At 42.8% G+C, this 5,056-nt stretch overlaps 1 long non-coding RNA gene across 1 annotated transcript; it reads right to left on the bottom strand.

The window, feature by feature from the left end:
* Positions 1-3,767: 3,767 nt before the first annotated feature.
* On the bottom strand, positions 3,768-4,460 carry LOC142073076 (uncharacterized). Its single transcript, XR_012669764.1, has 2 exons — positions 4,315-4,460; positions 3,768-4,197 (listed from the first exon to the last, which is right to left on the bottom strand). It is a non-coding gene; the product is annotated as an uncharacterized LOC142073076 (long non-coding RNA).
* Positions 4,461-5,056: the final 596 nt, after the last annotated feature.

The following is a 5,056-nucleotide window of genomic DNA, read 5'->3' as shown; positions in this document are numbered from 1 at the left end:
ATCACAAGGAAATAGACCCCCAGCATTTCAGATTTATCATTCGCAAAAGAAAACCTACAGAGTGACCAGATGTTCAGTCATGAGTTAACTAATGAGTTTAGGTAAAATTTACAGGGAGCTTTGAAATTGGATGGTGCTAAATAAATGCAGTGTCTTACTGCTGTTCAGACTGCTACCTGTGCACACTGTCAGACAGCAGTGACGTGCGCAGATTATTGTTCAATACTGATTTTAGTAAGCCTGGGGCTGTGTGTATTGTGGGGAGTGGCTGAGCATGTATGGTAGGGTCTGAGTATTGCTTAATACTGGATCAGACCAGTTTGAGACTAGTCTGAGATCAAATGTGAGATGTGCATTCACACATGAGCATTCACAACTCATCTGGACCAGAGATTGCAATTTATTTTCATGTAAGAGTCACAACTGAAAAAGTGGGTGCGGGGGGAACTCTAGGGGCATTTGTAACCACAGATCCTCAACTGTGCACACATATCACCTTGTCCGCCATTGGCATGCACCAAGGGAAAAGCTGATACAAATGGGCTACTAGGCCCAAAAGCTCAATCTTGGCAAAGAGATTTTATATAAAAGGGCTTCAGCAATAGGGAGTCAGTCCAGTTTAAGATTCTGGGGTGAAGGATCTCGTATGATACACTCCCAGGCCAGCCTATGTTGATGCATAAGCATATAAAACCCGGGTATCATTCAAAAGTAAGATTAGTGTTTCAAAGCTAGTATGTCTGACATGCTGAAATGCTTCTCCCCCTGCCCTGCCCCCTCACACCCATACCTGCTCGTGGACTGACAAACCTGAGACTCAATTCCGCCCGATTTGTCTGCCCTGACCAAGGAGTCTGATCTTCACACAATTCTACCTATTGCTGAATAAATAATGCCCAGGCAGCCAGGCATTTTTCATGCTAAGGTTTTTAAAGGCCACTGTAGTGGTGCATGTAAATTCAATTTTCATTTTCTCTGCCCACTAAACAGCCAAATAATTATTAACATCTGACTCATAGTATGGTGAGCTGCTGCACCAGCCACAGAATATGCTGCTGCTTAGACACCCCCGCCCCCCCCCCCCCCGATAAAGGCAAAAAGGGATAAAGCTGGGAAGTAGTGAGGTGATCTCACTTTTTTTTTTTTTTAATTGGTGTGGCTCAGCACACATACGAGTGCATGAAGCAGAGCAAAGTGAACAGCTTGCAGGGTTGATATTCCTCTGGAAACACTCTAATCCCTTCCAGAGAAGCAAAGCTGGGGTCTTTACTTGTACGTATTGACTAATCTGGATGTCAGAGGCTCAGAAGGGTCTAGGGGCAGCTTTGTCAGGCATATGAGTGAAGGGCTCTGAGGGAAGAAGCGAGAATCTGTGCTGTGAAACAGGAGCTCAACAAACAAGGATAGAAAGCAAATCCTGGAAGATGGGGCCAAAGGTGTGAATGTTAAACCCTTCAGGTTAACTCCTTGTGTCTTGGAGCCACTCTAGCAAGCTCTTTATGGCGAGGCAGCACTGAAGCACAGAGTAGTGTTCAAAAAATATGGGGAACTTCTTTGCACTAGCAGGGTCGTGGGAGAGAGGATGGTATTGGGGGCGTTGAGAATAGATGGCTGGTTAGTTTCTTCCATCTCTACTAGCAATCATTCATGAGAGCTCATTAGGAATAAGTGAAGAAGAGGCTGAGTACACCAGGCTAAGCAACCTTTCCCTTTGGAAATGGGACATAATCCCCACCATCCTGTGGCATGAGATTCACCAGACAATTATGGTTCTCTCTTCTATGAACTGTACCAGTCACAGAGTCTGCTCCACACGTCCATTAGACCTAGCAAGCAAGGAGTGCGACTCTCCCAGAGACTGTCACTGTATACGGAAAATGCAAATTACCTTAAATACCTTGCACTCCTTACTCCTAGTGAACTAAATGGGAGTTTTGATTGAGATGTCAGGAATTGGAACAATATAATTGAATGGTCAACAGTTACCATCTATGTGATAAGGACTTTACCCTGTGACATAATGTATTAATATTAAACAGAACTGGTTTTTAAGCAAGTTAGGAAAACAATGGCAGGAACAAAATCCATGCGCAATTACATCTGCAAACTAGGTAATTGAATGCACAAATAAACACCATTAGCCCCTGGCAGGTACAGTTTCCTGATTTGTGTCCAAAAGATCAGTAATTATGTGTGTGAACAGGGGCCTTGATCCAGCAAAAAAACCCCAAGTGCATGATTCCCACTGTAGTACTTTTCAAGGTAAGCACAGGCTTAGATGCTTTGCTGCATTGGAACCAAGGTTTTCAAACACAGGCCTAACTTGATGAAATTTGAAGCCTAAAATCTGCTTTAAAATCGTGAATTAAAGAGCTTTCTGTCTTTCTACTCCCCTGCTTGTTGGGCCTTTCATGTGAAATGAATGCATGAACTGACCCGAGAGGTCAACAGAGGTGACATTCTCTTTTGGCATAGTGCTGTGGGTATTGTCAAGGAAAGACTCAGGGTTGTCCATTTGCACAGAGAATCAAAGAATATTTATTCAATACTAGGAAGAGGAGGGGGTCCATAAAGATTGAGATCGCTGAAGGGATGACTGGAAAGGGGAGCCGCTGCTCAGCTGTCTTTGTTATGCTTGGCTTGGGGATTTGGGAATCAGCAGGTCATCTCATTTACTAGCAATCTGAGCATGGTATAATCTGCTTTTATGCACAGTTATTAAAAGGAGTAAAATGAATCCACCCATGTAAGTCTAATTTAGCATTTATTCTTAAAGGAGCAGCCCAAGTTTAAAGATTCTGGCTAAAGCTTTGTGTATATATAGAAGTCTCATGTAAATTCAACTGTCCAACTGAAAAAGATCACAGCTAGTTGTGCTGAATGCAAATGCTTTTAAAGGACTCAGAGCCATACTCAAGATAAATTATGGAAACGAATTGCTTGCCTTTCCAGATCAATGCAAGGGAATCCCTGGGTGAACAGTGCATAGATCACTTAAAGAACATCTAGCCCTAAATTCAATAGGATTTTGCTGAAAGATACGCTGGCTAATGTGAAGTGTTATTAGTAATTTTGGCATCAAGGAATGAGTAATTTGCGCACATTCCATGGACTTCCATTGCCCCTTTCATCTGACACTTTAATTTATGGGCCTGTATAACTGTAATGTGCATTTAGATGAATTTAAAAAAAATCTGGGGTAAGGATGGAAAGGGGAAAATGCCGTCTATTGATCTTGACAACTCCATCAATAGCATCTTTTAATTGACAATGAAAATGATGAAACAACAGACACCCAGGACCCCCCTCAATGTTCTGAAGCATCTTGCCATGTGTGAGGTTTTGTGTTGCTCTTTTGGCACTGGGGTATCCACATCTATGACTCACTGGAGAATTGCTTTAGTTGTTCATCTCCAGCAGGAGATTTTGTTATTAGTGACTAGTTCAGAACAGTCAATATCATGCAACTCTAATGGTCTCTTTATTGCAGGAACTTCTAACCAGCATCACAGATCATACCTGGGATGAATATGTACAGATTCCATAGGTGGTTTAGTAACCCACTGTCCTACCTTCCACCTCTGCTGAGACCTGGTTCCATGTCCCAGCTTAGTGCACAAATGAAATACTCTGAGAGAATGCTCTGAGACTAGTCTCATGAGGGCCATGTGTGGTCCTATCTGAATTCAGCACAGTTGTCAATCTGTGCAGTTAAGAGGCTGGGAACTGGGATAGAAAGGCTGTTTAAAAAAATATCATGATAAGGCTTTGCATTTTTATTGGTACTTTTCATATTTAGATCTCAAAGTGCTTCACTCAAGGGAGGTAAATCTCATTATTCCTATAGTACAAAGGAGAAAACTGAAGCCTGGTGAGATTAGTGACTTGCTCAAGGTCATACATTGATTCAATGCTAGTGACAGGAATAGAACCCATGTCTGACTCCCCGGTCTATGGTCTAACCACTAAACCACACTACCGCAGTTTGCAGGTAAGGTCTGAACAGGCTGGTAACGCAGTTGAGGCAGTCCTGGGCAAGGTGCACTCCAGGTCAATTCATAGTCACCATTCAGTTAGGGGGCAGCATTGTCATGCTCTTCCTAAACGAGGGCTCAGTCCTGCACCTGCTGAAGTCAGTGGGGCAGGATCATACCTTCAATCCTGTCAGGTTCTCCTTACTCCGAACGTGGAACTTCTCTGTGTATGAAGAAGGTGAGAAACACAAACCATTCTGTTAGTGTCTAGTATATGAATCATTACAAGCATACTGAAAATGTAGGCATTTTTCTTTAGAAAAACCCTTTTTTCCCTTACCATAATACCATGCAAGCCCCGCTTTCCCTCCCACTAATGCCTGTGGGACCTCAGCACTCAGGAAAATCAGACCAGATATGCTGTCTACATGTTGTACTGAAGAAGAATTGAAAAAAGAAACAAAGTGTAGGTGCTGATACAGTCGATGTTTTACTGTTTTCTTGGGAACAGAATGACATCCCCCCACTCCTCCTCACCATCTCCACCCCTCTCCTGGCAAGAAAAGCATGAGTCCTCTCTTCTGCTTTGTTTTGACCAGTGACAGCTTCAAATAGCTGCATCCTGTTGCTAGGTTACCAGTCTGTGTTCTGCAAATTGCACATACCTTTTGTTAACCTCACATTAAATTGCAGATCACATATCGTGCTATTTTTAGTTGAGTGGGGGGGGAGGGAAATGAGGAATGATGTATATTCCCGTTCAAATGCTAACATACCTCTGGTCATTTGTGCTTGTGAGTGGTGTTCCCTACTTAAATAGGTAACGGGTATGCGGTACATTAATGAAATATCTGACTGGCTAATGAACATCATCAGATGACACCTTTGTGCTGTTTAGGGTCCTTGATATTTGTCTTCAGTTCAAGTTAGTAGCCAGAAAGGGCTGGAAACAGGTTTTTGTTATGCACTGATCCATCAGGAAGCCCATAAAGACAACTGTGGCATAAAGCTGGGCATTTACACATCCACAAAATGCTCACCCATTATTTGGATTCTGATTCTCTCTCTCTCCGAGACTGTGT

This window comes from Caretta caretta, chromosome 8 (genome assembly GCF_965140235.1).
Source record: "Caretta caretta isolate rCarCar2 chromosome 8, rCarCar1.hap1, whole genome shotgun sequence".
Classification (NCBI taxonomy): domain Eukaryota; kingdom Metazoa; phylum Chordata; order Testudines; family Cheloniidae; genus Caretta; species Caretta caretta.
The sequence above is the reverse complement of the archived record's forward strand: the minus strand, read 5'-3'. Positions and strand labels throughout refer to the sequence as shown.